Here is a 12623-nt window from a genome sequence, read left to right on the forward strand (position 1 = left end):
TCAGGAAAGGCACAGTCATTGAGGCGGCTTTTTTGCTGGATGGGTGGCAGAAGCAGCCTGACAAGCACATGGAAGGGGAATGATCAAAAAAATAAGTGACGACACACACGTTCTTGAAATACGTGGTGTGTATACGGAAACAGCAGAAGATAAGTTCTGAAAGGTGAGTTGGAGCCAGAGTGTGGGGAGTCTTCATACCAGGCACAGATGTTTTGTGGAATGTAGGGAGCGGGGGAGGGAACAGCTGAGGATTTTCAAGTAGGGTGAGGACATAATCATGGATTTTAAGAAAATTCAACTGTGCTGATGGAGATGGAAGACGAGTCGGGGAGACCAATTCGGAGGATGCCGCAGCCAGCTGGCTGTGCGATGGTGACACTGAGGGTGGTTCGGATGGGAAGTGGCCGTCCTGCACGTGGCTGGGCGTGACAGGACATGGCCTCTGAAGGCAGAGCAGACGTGGAATTCTGAGATTCCTATCAAGGCTGTGATCCAGGTGCACTGGGAGTGTTCAGAAGCCAGTAGGAAGAGCTGGTTTGGGGACAAGATGAAAATTTGTCTTAAATGGGCTGAAATTGAGGTGCATGGGGGGGCTGCCTTCCACTAGGAAGGAAAGGGGAGGCAGATACGCAGGAGAAGGTCAGCTGGGGATGGAGATAGAGGAGGAGACACTGTTGATGAGGAGAGAGGGAGGAGGAGATAGAGCGGGGAGATGGGATCGGGTTAGGGAAGAGTAATACACTAGGGGGAGGTGAGCTTTTGGAGGAGTGGCTAGTGGGTGATGGAGACAGTGCGGCAGAGGACAGCAGGGATGCCACAGCCACAGAAGGAGTCTTGGGACCTGGCAATTAGGAGGTCGACCTTTGGCAGAGCAGTCAGATGAGAGGGTGTAAGGCAGATAAACCCAAAAGGGGTCAGGAATGAGGGGGTGATGGGCCAGTAGGGACAGCTGTTGTCTTCCCAGAAGGGTGAAGAACTATTTCAGTGAGCTAGTTTACTCTCTGACGTCGTGGATTTGCCTGTTCTGGACGTTTCATATAAATGGAATCATACAGTACGTGGCGTCCTGTGGATCAGGCCCATCCGTGTTGCCGCACAGTGTCCCTTTGTGTGGATGTGACCACATTTTGTTGATCCATTCATCCGTTGATGGACATTTAGGTTGTTTCCACTTTGAGGCTATTATGAATGAAGCTGCTATGAACATTTGTGTACAAGTTTTTATGTGGACATGTGTTTTCATTTCTCTTGGGTAGATCCTCTACATTTTTTTGTTGCCATTTGTATTTTCCTAGGGCTTATAATAGTGCCATTTATTCATTTGCTTACTTCCCATGTTCCTGTAACTAATTCAGCTCTAAATCTTGTGACAGAAACTCTCAATGTGGTGATCAGTTCCTTTTATCCCCCTCGTTGATGTCTCCCCTGGAGCCCTCCCTCTTTTTATCCCATCTGATGGCTGTCCATGTCTGCTGTTCTACACTTACCCAGGACGTCACCCTGGGGGTGATGTTGAAACCCTGTTCTCTAGTTCATTTTTCACTCCCTTGCTTTGATGGAGTACATCCTCCAGTAGCTTCCTGAGAAAGAGTACATTAGAAGTAAATTTGGGGGGACCTTCCCTATCGGAAAATATCTTTATTCTACTCTCCAATTTGATAGTTTGGCTAAGTTTAGAATTTTAAGGTTGGACATAATTTTATATCAGAAATTTGAAGGCACTGCCTAATTGTTTTCTAGCTTCTAGTAGTCGAGACGTCTGATACCATTTTGTTCCTTTGTGTGTGACCTGTTTTCTCCTCTGGAAGCTTGTAGGATCTTGTCTGGGTGTTCTGAATTCCATGACAACATGCACTGATGTGACTAAGCTGTCAGTCGCTGTCCCTACTTGACGGGCTCTGGCCAGTTCACCATGTCATGCACCTGCATTCATGCTGTCCTCCTGCTGGTAGTCCGCCCTGCACCTCAGCCTGGGAGGAACCTCCAGCCCCTGAGCCTTTGGTGGCACTGTCTTGGGTCTCTGCAGTTCAGTCTTTGGCAGAATCCCCAGACAGCACCTGGTCCTGAGGTGCTTTGTAAAGAAATGTCTAATGAGGAAAGGAAAGCACTTCAAGTTCGGGGTTTTGGGAGGGCCCCAGCCTGGGTGTCCCGGATCTCTGGGAAGGTTGGAGCAACCAGCCCGGGGAGGGGTGGGGAGGGTGTGGCCAGCACTCGCTGGGAGGCAGAGGTGAGAAAAGCAGGAACTGACTTCCCCACTTCCTGTTTCTTAAATGAGTCAGACTTGGGAAAAACTGCTCAGGAAGGTGAAGCACAGCTCCACTTTTTTACGCCTGCGTGTACCTTTTTCAAGATATAAGCTTTGTTTTGACACTTGAATATATGTCACTGTTGCTAATGTTTGGGTTGAAAGAGCTGCTGTTACTCGCAGCTTATTTATTTCCCATCCATTTTTAGCTCCTGATCTCATCTCGTTGCATTTCCTGGGACACTTTTCTTGGGGTTGCTCAGAACACTGCACAGTCTCGCACCAGTCAGTCTCCGAGGGTTTCTCCTCCTTCCTAGGTCTGGCCTTGCCCTTGACAAACATTCTCCACGTTCACACCCAGGCCTTTGGCCTAATGTAGTGTGCTGCCTGCCTGCCTCTCACTGAACAGGCTTTTCTGTCCTTCTCATGTCTTGGCTTTTTTTTTTAAAGTGCATTTTTCCTTCTCCAGAACTCAATTAGATATTTTCTCTCCCCAATTTTGTAATTCAGTAAGGAGGTTCTTAAGCAACTTGATTCAAATAGCACTTCCTGAATATCAAATTGTCCATATTCTTCTGGCTTCTGTCTGAACTTGAAGAATGTGCTCACAGATTGCACAGTGCTTTCACGTCCCGGTTGCTATGTGTTGACGTAGTTGACGTGTAATAGACATGTAATCCACCTGAGTAGGCAAGCGCATGGCCCGCCCGTTGCCCTGTGGAACACTAGCTTCAGTTGCAGTGTTTCATCAGCCTGAGAACTTGCTCTGAAAGCACAGTTGGTTCACGGGTGTGTGTTTCCCAAAGAGGGCTCTTCAAACCAAGGGCTGGGTTACAGCGCTTAACACTGCCAGCTGTAGCCCTTTCATTTTTAAAACCTTTCCAGTGCTATAAATTACTGTGGTGATCGGGGCTTATGACTTGGAAAATATTTTTATTTATTTCAAAAAAGGAATACATTCATACAGCAAAATAAAAATAATGCAGAGGGGACTGGGGAAAGTCTTGCTCCCAGCCCAACCCACCGTCTGTTTAGGGCCCAAGACCCCTACCTCCTCACAAGTAATTAATTTTGTAGTTTCTTTTACCTCCTTCAAAACTTACATAATGCACATATAAGCAGATGATTATAGATTTTCATTTTTTGCTCCCCTTTTTCTTTGTACACTGAGAGGTAGCACTAAGCTTGGCTCTTCTGCACCCTGCCCCGTTTTTCCCACGTAACAAGGTATCTTAGAGGTCTTTGCAGCATAGTTTTCCATGGTAGGGATGCGCTGTGGTTCATCCATCCAGTCCCTTTTGGATGGACATTTGCGGGTGTTTCCAGCCTTACCAAGAACAGTGCTGTGGTGAATAGCTTGTAAATTCATGCGGTGCCTGTGCCAGTGTGTGTGCAGGACAAACGACCGGTGGTGGGGTGGCTGGGTGAAAGTGGGGTTGCTGAGAATTTCATCAGAGATGATGCAAGAATCAAATGCGATAAAACATATACAAGAAAGGGGCAGGGACTAACACTTTCTTCTGGCTCTGGGTGCATTTGTGGCTTTGCGAGGTCCTATCAAACTGCTCAACACAGTGCATGTACCACTGTACGTCCCCACCAGTGTGTAGGAGAGGCCTGAGTCCCCTCAGCTTCCCCAGAGCCCGGAGCGCCAGTCCCTTCATTCTGCCTGTCACTTTGCCACATGTATGCCAGCTTAGAGCCGATGCCACCCCCGCCTCCCAACAGCGCACATATACAGCCCCTTCTGTCCTGGCCTCCTGCGCCCTCACCCTTCTCGAGACCTGGACTGGACAGTCAGTGCCCGGCTTTCCGGGCGGTCCCTGCCCCTGCCTGAGCGGGCCCTGTGCTCGCCCAGGACCCTGGGGGCTTGTGCTAGAACTCCTCTGCTGCTCGGTTTCTCAGGGATCCCTCGTCTGGTTCGCTTTCTCTCCTTACTTGTAAAATTGCTTCTTAAGGTACAGAAGTTCCTTCTTTTCAGCCCTCTGCTTTGGGGGACTTGGGAAATGGTTTCTTGTCCTACGTTGTTTCTCTGGGACTTTGTTCCAAGTCCCCTTTCGTGTGGTTTCATGGTAGCAGTCCTTGGAGCCCCGAAATGTCCGTGCATCCTCGCGTCACAGTTCTCTGGGGCTTTCCAGCACTGTAAACAGTATTCTGGAAGTGGCTTCCTTTCATTGTAGTTCTCTTAAGACCCCTTCTTCACCAAAATCTGCAGACATTTTAGAGAATGCCCTTATGTTCTGAATAGCTTCATGTCTCATAATATTTTGAACTTTAAAAAATCAGTCTTGGTAGTTTTCCTGAGTTAATTGGCAGGGCTGGACCTCGACTTGTGATAGCTGTTTCCCGTTTAATTCTTCCTACGTGCATAGATTTGACAAGGAATATAGGACCCTTTCATCTGGGTCCTGCGCGCACATGCCGTCCTTTCTCCTGAGTGCGCTGGTGTTCTCAAAGCGAACGAGACTTGTCGTCTTTCTTGGTGATTAACTGCCTCTGCAGTCACCTCTACTTTTCTGTCCTTCTCTGGGTTTTAAAGTCACAGTGTAAGCAGCAGCCGCCACGTACCTGGCACCGTGTCTGGTCAGACCCTCGCCAGGGCCTGTTTCCTGTTGGGCTCTGCAGGGTCAGCAGGGTCCCTGCCCTCACAGAGTGTACGGCCCTTTACCCACGTTGTCTCCTCATACAGTTTTGCTAGGAATCCTTTCTCCAATTCGACGACACGCTAGAGATGAAGCAATTGAAGCCCAGATCACACAACTCGTAAGTGGTAGAATGATGAGCTCAGCCCAGATGTGTCCAACTCCAGACCCGTGTACTTGGCCTCTACCCGTCACATCCCTCTGGGGCTTCTACCCTGTTTCCCCGAAAATAAGACCCAGCCGGACAATCGGCTCCAATGCGTCTTTTGGAGCAAAAATTAATATAAGACCTGGTATTTATATTATATTATATTATTATATTGACCAGGTCTTCTAGTAAAATAGGACCAGGTCTTCCATTAATTTTTGCTCCAAAAGATACATTAGAGCTGATTATCCAGCTAGGTCTTATTTTCGGGGAAACACGGTAAGTTGTGGACATGAGGTGGTGTGGTGGGCTGAGGATAGAGAGACCCTGAGGGGCCTACTCTGTGCCAGCACTTAAGTGACTTCCCCAGGTCCCGCAGCACTTCTGGGAGCCCCAGTTTCCGCTGTCAGACGTGACTGGGGTGTCACCGGCCCAGGGGCTGCAAGGCGGCAGTGAGCTAAAGGAAGAGCAGGAGCTCACATTCTCTTTTGACTCTGAGAATGAATGAAGAACTTCAGTTTGCAAGTTGACCCTTAGGACCAAGGGACCTTTTTTTAAAAAAAATCATTTTGGAATGTTTATTTTTTACTTTGAAAGGGCTTTTGTAGGTGGGGTGGGTGGGACACAAAGCAGTCACAGAGTGCAGGCTGAAGGGTTCCGTTTCTGGACCACAAGATTCAAGGGTTAAGCTTTGTTGACATGATGGAATTTTTTAAAGAGCTGCGGGATCCCAGAGCCTGGGCCTCAAGGTAAGGCTCCCTGGGGAGCCTCTGTTTCTAAACTAATCCTAAACTGTTGAAGGGCTAGAAACTGGAAAACAGAACTCTTTCTACATCTCTCAGGCCTTTGGAATTGCTAATGAATGTGTGTCTAAATGTCCCTAATAATCTAGCTTCTGCATCAGGCAGTGGAAGGGGTCTGCTGGGTTTAGGGTCTGGTTGGGAACAGTGACGAAATGCCTGCTGCTGGGCCAGATCTGGAACGGCCTTGGTAAAGGGGTGTCTGCGCAGCCAGGCCCTCACCGTCCGCCCGCCCGCGGCAATAAGGGAAGTGACTGCTTCCTCCTCAGTAACATCCCGGCGAGGCCTGGTGCCTTACGAAGTCCTGATGCATTTGTCTTCCTCGCTCTGCTGTGAGCCACATGCTCGATTTTCAGTCCCATTTTGCAGATGAGACACCCAGACAGATGAAATGACTTGTCTGAGGTTTCGAGGTCTCTGTGCTGGTGAAGTGGCAGCATCAGGAGTTGAACTTGGGCTTCCTGGCGTGGGGTCCCTTACTCATTCCTGCCCTGTGGGAAGGAAGTGGCAGATGCCCTGACCCCAGGAAGCCTGTCTAGGAGCCCCTGCTCTGCTCAGAAGTTGTTTTTAACTTTTTTTATATATAAATTTTATTAGGGAGCAGTGTGTTTCTCCAGGCCCATCAGCTCTAAGTCGTTGTCCTTCATTCTAGTTGTGGAGGGCATAGCTCAGCTCCAAGTTCAGTTGCCGTTTTCAATCTTTAGGTGCAGGGGGCACAGCCCACCATCCCATGCGGGAATCGAACCGGCAACCCCGTTTTAATATTTTTTCAGAGCTCGTGCTCTAACCAACTGTGCCATCCGGCTGCCCCTGTTTTAACATTTTTTAATTTAATTTTTAAGACGTGTTCAACCCAATTTGGCATGAATGAGTACCCACTATATTCCCGGCACAGTGCCAGGCTCTTTGGGGTGCCAGGCGACTTTCGGGGAGCTGACTTCTAAACAACCAGTCATAACACAAAGCCGAATGCAACAGAGGCCATAACAGCAGTACGAACTCCCAGTGTTTGGGGCACTACGGGAGGGAATTAGGAAAGTCTCCACAGGTACTTTGGCATTTGAGCTGAGTTGTGATGGGTGAGTGAACAGAATTTTAGAAAGGAGAAGAAGGGGCAGGGTGTACATTTTGACAGAACTGGACCAAAGTTGGGAATCATTTGGCATGTTCTGGGGACATGTGATTCAGCATGGCCAGAGCACAGTGTAGGACAGAGAACCCACCAGGATACACCCCCAAAGATCTGCATCGGGAAGGTCTGGGACGGCATCCAGGAGGGGCACCCAGCTAGTGGAGAGGTGGGATCCGGGGAGGCTTCTGGTGGAGGTCCGTGGTAAGCTGGGTTTAGGGGTGGTGGGAGAGAGGAGCCCTCGGAAGGCTTGACCGGTGCTGGTGCTGGGGTGTGTGAGCTATTAATATTTGCAGTGTGCGCTCTTGCTAACTCACGTTTGTTATCTTTCTCAAACACACTCCCGCTCAGATCCTTCTCCGGCTTCACTGTGTTTGTTGTGTGTCAGTCAGGACTGTAGGTGAAAGCAACAAAAAGTGCTGGTGGCTGGCCCGCACGGGAAAGCTGGAGAACTGGACTGGGAACGTGGGCCGGAACCACGGAGGCTCAGCAGCCAGGGTGGGCCCCGGGACACCCCGGTGAGGCCCCTGCCTCCATGGTGATCTGTGCCATGTCCCGGCTTTCCTGGGTCTCTCCCAGCAGAATCATGCTCCTGCTGAGAGCGTGCATTAGTGAGAACTGACTAGCGGAAGCCTTTTCTCCCAACATCACCCTGCGGGGCTTCTCCAAAAGGAAGCTCAGGATCCTGATGGGAGGGGAGGGTTGGGTGATGGACGGACAGAACAAGTAGTGACAGAGGTCCACCCCGTCTGCTGTGCCTCTGAAATAAAAATCAGATGCCGTGCGGTGCCTGCCAGTAAGTTCTTTCACACCAGCTCTAAGCAGCTCCATCTTTCCACTCGGTTCCACACTCTCCACTTCAGCAACTTGCAGGACATTTCCTGGTGCTGTGGATTTGCTCAGACTGTTGCCTTTGCCTGTAATACCCTTCCCTCTTCTCTAACTCTTAAAACTCTGCTCATCCTTCTAGGCTCCGCCCGCACTGCCTGCCGGGATGGAGAGTCCTTTCTCTCCTCTGACTACCCTTTGCCTTTGCCTGTGAGACTGGGAGGTGGGAAGGAAACCAGCGCTTTGGAGACCATGCTGTGTGCTGGGTCCCACACCAGGCACCCAGGGCCCTCCAGCTCCCAGCACCATAGCACCCAGGCGCTGGGTGCATGTTTGCAGCATGATTTAATAACCTGCTTTGCAAGTGTTCTTTTTGTCCTTGGTCTTAGGGAGATTTTAGGGTGTGGTAATGAATGGAAGGGAAGGATTGTGGGTTGTTGGGTGGGGGGTTGTGGGGTTTTTTTTTCCTGAATAGTTTAAGGGCTGAGAAAGGTGGCTCTGGAGACTGCCCCCAGGAGGACAGTTCCAGCTGTGCCTGACTCAGTTGACAGTCACCTGGTGTTGTGAAGCTCAGGGCCCTTACCCAGAACAGGATCATGCAGGATGGGTTCTGTGGAGTCTTACTCCCCACTCTTGCTCAACTTTCAGTCTCTTGTTCCCGGAAGGTGGAGAGAGAGAACAGCGCAGTGCAGGGCGGGAACAGGCGAAGAGCCCGGAAATACTTGGGCAAGTTGGGATGGTACTCCTTCCCTTCCTGAGCTTGGGGTGTTCCAGCTCACTCCTGAACGAGGCACTTCCTGAGCATCTGCCCGACCCCAGGCTCCGTTTCGTGACATCCGTACAGTAATAGAACCAAAGCATCTGTGCCGTGTGGCTAAGAGCGTGGTTTGAAATCCCAGCTCCACCACCTGCCGACTGGGTGACGCTGGACAAGTTACTTAACCTCTCTGTGCTTCCTGTTCCTTGTCTGTGAAGTGGAGATGTTAATAGCATTCACCTCAAAGTGTTGTGGGTGTTAAATGAGAAAACCCATGCACAGTGCCTGATGTAATTATTGATACGTAGTAAGAGCTCAGGAAATGTTAACAACTACTATACTGTTTTTATTATTACTACTGATTGACTCAGGGTTTTTCTTCTTAATTGTTCTGAGAATTTTGACCTTCTAAGAGCAGGCATTTCAAAGTCATAAATGGACTAAGATGGACCGCCTTTTAAACGTGGGGTGCCAATCGTCTGGTGCCCCTAATTTGTGTTAGGTAAGGATTGGAGGCCTGGTTCCCTGGCTGGACACAGGGTGGGGTTCTGGCACGGACTGGGATTTGGGGTGGCCTTGGTTGTTGACTGCAGCATTCTAGAGCCCTGCCTCTTTGGGAAGTGTGCTTGTTGGGTGGCGTCTGGAGCAGGGTGCTTGCAGAAAGAGCTCGGGGCTTGGAAGAAGGGGGAGTAGGTTCCTACCTCAGGGGGCCGCTCGCTTATCCACCTGCTAGAGACCGTGTGCCTTTGGCCCCCTTTGGACTTGGCCTTGTTTCTTCCTGTGTGACAAGCACCATCAGCACTTTTTAAGACCTTGCTATGTGCCAGGCACTGTACTGAGTGCTTTACACATATTAATTCATTTAAAAGAGTGCTTGAAACAGCTGCGTCACAGAGGGATTTGCAGATTATATACCACAGTTGTGTGTGAAAGTCTAGCAGATTGTTAAAAGCAAAACCAGCTTGGGTGACCGTGCTAATGAAGTTCTTATCCAGTAACAAAAATCACATTTAAAGTTTGTATGTAAATATGCATGTACTCACACACAAACATGAGATAAATAGCAGTAAAAATCCACAACAACAAAAGCTTTTAAAGCAGCTTATTCCAACAGGTCCCTCTTTTTATCCTAACACTTAGCACCCAGCCCTGGCAGATGTTTGCACAGGGTTTTTCCACCAAAACATGTGCCTCTTGAAAGCATTTGATTTTGTGGCTGGCACATAGTAGGCTCAGTTAATGTCTGCTGAACGCATGTCTTAAGAGATGTATCTTTATTGATTTGTTCTTTATTTAAAAAGAGAAACTGTTCTAGAAAGGAGCATCTTGTCAAGGTTGAGGTCTCATTTCAAGAATGATTTAATAGTTTGTGTTAGGTATACTTGCAAAATACAAACAGCCAGGCAGAAAACTCTCTTGCTCCTTTTCGCCCGTGAGTCAGTTACATGCATGTTTATCCCGAACTTAATCTTCTCCCGTTAACATCAAACTTAATATTGTTCAATATTAAGGGCACACCCCCAAATTCTCCTTACTTATTGTCAGTCCAGGTCTGTCTTACGTCTTCCAAGTTGTGATGAGCATAAATGTAAAATCCAAGAAATGTTTGTTTTGTGGGAAATACAGTTTGCATAGAAGAGCGCCCCGGGCAAGCCTAAATACAGACCTAAATTCAGATCTCGGCTCAACCATTTCGTAGCTCTTACTGGGGGTGGGGGGGTGGGGGGGCCTTATACGTACATTGTTTAATTTCTTGGAGCCTTATTTTCCTCACGTGTAAAGTAGAATAATACTACTCAGGATTCCCCACGTAGTAATGTACTAAGTGGGTGTCCGTGGTGGCCATGACGTTGTCCACGTAGAGGCAATATGAAATGAGTTTAATTTCAGTTTTTGTACATTTAAATAAAATATAAACATGATTTCTAATTAGAAAATCAGTTTCTTAACTTTGTCACTGAATTGGTTTTGCTTTTAAACATCAGTAGTGTGGCCATTGGCTTTTATTCAAAGGTTATTGGACTCTAACCTGAGGTATACCCCCTTTTCAAATTTATGTTAAAAAAAAACACCCCTATGACAGAATCAAATACATTTTATTATATGCTGGACATATTCCTATATGTCAATATATGTCCATCAGAGTTTGGATTATTCCTGCAGGCACAAGCAAGGAAACCGAGTCTCAGGGACATGAATTACTTCTCCAAAGGCAGCGCAGCGATTCCATCACTAGACTCGCAGCCTGCTCTTGCTGATGACACAGCCAGTGCTTCAGCCACGTTCTCTGTAATTTAAACTTGGGGCTCCCCATTCTCTTTTGCTTTCCCGTTGGCTCTTGGTTTCGTTTTTTGACAGCCTCCTTTTCTCCCTTAGCGTAATTTTTTGCCACACTTCTTTCCCACCGTCCCTAGGAGGTGGCTCGTTTCCCGCTGTCGATCATTTTTTAGTACCTCATACGTAACCAGAACTTTTCCTCAGTGGATTTTCAGAAGGCTCTCTTCATCAGTTGACCAGGTTATCTGAGTTTTTGTTTCAGCTATTCTGACAGTCTCCTCTCAAGTCAGAATTGGCCCCAAGTTTTTGCTCAGAATGATTGTTAATGAGTTCATTAAGAATGGTGTTATGGGGACAGCCAGATGGCTCAGTTGGTTAGAGCGTGAGCTCTGGACAACAGGGTTGCCAGTTCGATTCCCACATGGGCCAGTGAGCTGCGCCCTCTACAACTAGATTGAAGGACAACTTGGAGCCTATGGGTCCTGGAGAAACACACTGTTCCCCAATTAAAAAAAAAAGAATGGTGTTATGGGGCTCTGGACAGGCCAGCAGCCCCCTGTACAAACCAGGGTGAGCAACGACTGAGCTGGAGGGACTCTCCTCCCTAAAGCTTTGTTGGACGACTTGCTAGGGCTTTTCCTTTAATAAGGAGAAAGACCAAGGTCACTACCATGAGCCTGCAGAACCCCTCATGATGTGGCCCTGACTCCCTGCCTGGCATGGTGTCCTGCCGGTCGCCCATTCTCTTCAGCGGCCCCCATGCAGCTCCATGCCTCCGAGCCTGGGCTGCTGAGGTTCCCTGCTTCTAGAATGCACCTGTGTCCTGGTCCGCCTTCAGCCCCGCTACCTCGGGAAGCTGCGAAGCTGCTTGACGTGTGGAGGCGGTGATTTGATCCCGGTCCCTATGTTCTCCTTGTCTGCTGTGACAACCACCACAGACCTGTTGTGTCACGTTCACCAAGTCCTTGAGGTCAGGGGGCGTTTTTTTCATCTCTGGGCCAGCACACAGTGGCTGCACATTTAAATTCTTTGGCATTCACACACCTATTTCACCAGAAGCAGAATCTTTGCAGAAATCGCATAGGTTTGTCCAGACTTCGCAGGATAATCTAAATTTCAAAGCTATCTTGCCCCATTGAGGGGTGATAGATAAGTCCCTTCCAGTTTGGGTTCAGGAAGCAAAATGGCCATTTTTATAGCAATCATGAGAGTTGCTTTGGGGACTATTTCATTGAATCAGTGCCAGTTTTTTTAACTACCAGAGTGCTTGGAGAGGGACAGGGTAGTGAAAGATTTTGTCCATGCGCTTGTGAAGCACAAGATACAAGAAAAGCATTTAGAAAGATAACTTTAGGGGCGGCCGGTTAGCTCAGTTGGTTAGAGCGTGGTGCTAACAACACCAACGTTGCTGGTTCGATCCCCGCACGGGTCACTGTGAGCTGCGCCCTTCTTAAAAAAAACAAAAAAAAAACAAAAAACCTCTTAACAGATGAATGTAAAAAAATAAAATAAATAAAAAGATAAATATGTAATGTAGCAGAGGAAAATTTTTAAAAAGTTAAGAACATACTCATACTAATGTATCATTACCACATATCAAAGATTTATGAACATTATAAATGAGGAAACCAACAGAGTGACAAAGTTGGATCTCAGGAGAATGCAAGAAATTGATATTTACATAGTAAAAAAAAGAATTTAAGAGTAAGACTGCAAATTTAGATGCAAAACTGGTTTATGTTCTACAGGCCAATATAAACAAAGCCTTCAAGGTTGTCTTTTTTGCCAGACAGAAGT

General features: G+C 48.0%; 1 protein-coding gene and 1 non-coding gene across 3 annotated transcripts in view; both read left to right on the top strand.

The window, feature by feature from the left end:
- The window catches only part of SREBF2 (sterol regulatory element binding transcription factor 2), a 53576-nt gene that overhangs the window by 3384 nt on the left and 37569 nt on the right, over nt 1-12623 (top strand). The window lies entirely within an intron of this gene.
- TRNAV-AAC (transfer RNA valine (anticodon AAC)) lies at nt 12185-12258 on the top strand. The gene has a single exon. It is a non-coding gene; the product is annotated as a tRNA-Val (tRNA).

The sequence above is a fragment of the Rhinolophus sinicus genome, linkage group LG02 (genome assembly GCF_036562045.2).
Source record: "Rhinolophus sinicus isolate RSC01 linkage group LG02, ASM3656204v1, whole genome shotgun sequence".
In the NCBI taxonomy this organism is placed as follows: domain Eukaryota; kingdom Metazoa; phylum Chordata; class Mammalia; order Chiroptera; family Rhinolophidae; genus Rhinolophus; species Rhinolophus sinicus.